The 2,063-nt window shown below is 43.1% G+C and overlaps 1 protein-coding gene across 1 annotated transcript in view; it reads right to left on the bottom strand.

Moving 5' to 3' along the window:
• LOC116686064 (tetratricopeptide repeat protein 28-like) overlaps positions 1 to 2,063 on the bottom strand; it is a gene marked incomplete at its 5' end in the record, with an annotated part of 133,170 nt that overhangs the window by 82,417 nt on the left and 48,690 nt on the right.

Below are 2,063 nucleotides of genomic sequence, written 5' to 3'. Positions count from 1 at the left end.
ATAATCCAAACGTGAAGAAATAAAAGCATTACATAACAAGCATCTCCATCACTAACACAGGAAACCACTGAGAACAAACCAACAAGGCAACCTCAAAGAATCATTGGAGAGTTGACATTTCTAAGATTATTTTCAAAATTAGGGCCTAATTTTTCTGGCCCCGTCTCGGTAATCAGCCGGGAAAAGAAAGAAGGAGCAAGAAGTCCGCTGCTCGTGTGAGCAACGTTAAGTCGCGGCAGCAAACTCACCGACATCGGAGCTTCACAGAGACGTCACTTAGAGACTTTAGGGTCAGGAGTCTTCTAATTATGTATATTCAGTCTGACACTTTCCCTCACATAATGACCTTTTAAAATGACCAACATCATGTGTGTAAATACTGGCTCAATTCAAACTGGATCCAAAATGTACTTCTGTCTCTCCTTGTTGACTTCCACACATATTGCTTTTTCCCCTCACTATATGGAGGTATCTTTATTGCCCACAACACTCAAAATAAATCTCTTTCCTTCTGCTATCTCATATCTAGGGGAAACTATAGTCTCCATACAGATACACATTTATTCTCCTGTAACAGAGCACTATAAGGACGCATCAAAGCATGCACATTGCAGGAACCCTTTCATTTGGAAAGCGCCAGATCATTTCAGTTTTTGTACACATGAAATATACATTTAGACGTCCAACACACCACTGATAGCTGCTGATGTGGAGTGACTGATGTGAGAAATGTCTGAGCACTGACATGAAATTTAAAATCTAGTCTCTTTGAAGAGCAACACCATCCACCCTTTAATAAGAGATGGGTCACCTGTCAAAGGATCCTCGCCTCCATCCTCTAGTGTACAGTATGTGTTCACAACACACTGGCGTTCATCCCTTCTGGGCATTGTAGTTTCCTTCACATCCTTCCAACAGACTTTATTCACATGCTCACGCACGCCGAGAGCTGGTTCACGCCGAGCATTCAAAGAATAAAAAGCCCTACTTAATTAATGTTGTGTGGCAATACATCAATACATAAAAGCTGTTAGAAGACGAGAGGGGGTTTTGAGTGTGACGCCTATTATTCCCCATTGAACTGGTGCATGACTTATACTGCCGGGTGTGATTGGTGATGGCTGCAGATGACAGTGCACAATAAGAAGAAAATCATCTGCAAAATGAGGATTTCAGCAAGCCCTTCGTGTTTTATTTTGCAGTGTGGTCTCGTAGGATGCTATCGGCCTCTTTGAAGCACGAGGAGACGTAGAAGGGAGAAGAGACGCGGGATGTAAGCGGTTGCCTCGAAAATAACTGCTTCGCTCAGTTTTCAGACGTCTGCGTGCCAAAGCCTCTTTGCATACAGATAAGGCCGGTACTGCACGGCGGCGGCTGAGACAGCGAGCGCCAGGCTCACATCCGCGCCTCGCTTACTACCACCAAGGTGTCTCTGAACTACGGTGGCCCTTTACAGTGAGCCAAATAATATGCAAAGTAGGATTAGTGTGTGTACTGGCTAATGCCAGTCAACACAATTATCTGCTGCTGCAACAATTTAGTGAGAACATAGATATGTTGCACAAAGGAAACTGGAAAGTATTTTTTGCTAGCAATGTGAAAAAAGTGAATTTGAAACCTGATACTTTTCATTTTACCCCGAGGAAGTGTGTAATAGAAGTTGTCCTTCGGCGCCTACATTGGTACGGAGGCACACATCTCTGCTCCCATACTGCAAAGTTCAGGACCTGTTTGTGTGCATGTTTGTCTTGGACTATTTTGCTGTATTTGCAAAAACAGAATATGCGATAGTAACACATTCTGTACCACACAGTAACACTCTGCTCATTTTCATTAGCAGAGCGCCAAACAATTCATTTCCTGCATTCTGGTGATTATTTATGAATAGACACCGTCAGATCTCAAATATTTCCTCCTGCATTTGAAGGCAGTCTAACCCCAACCCCTAACCTTAACCTTCTAATTTTAACCCTAATCCTCTAATCCTCTAACCCTAACCCTAACCCCTAACCCTAACCCCTGACCCTAATCCTCTAACCCTAACCCTAATCCTCTAACCTTAA

The sequence above is a fragment of the Etheostoma spectabile genome, unplaced genomic scaffold, assembly GCF_008692095.1.
Source record: "Etheostoma spectabile isolate EspeVRDwgs_2016 unplaced genomic scaffold, UIUC_Espe_1.0 scaffold310, whole genome shotgun sequence".
Taxonomy (NCBI): Eukaryota; Metazoa; Chordata; class Actinopteri; order Perciformes; family Percidae; genus Etheostoma; species Etheostoma spectabile.
This window is presented reverse-complemented; position numbering and strand designations above follow the sequence as displayed.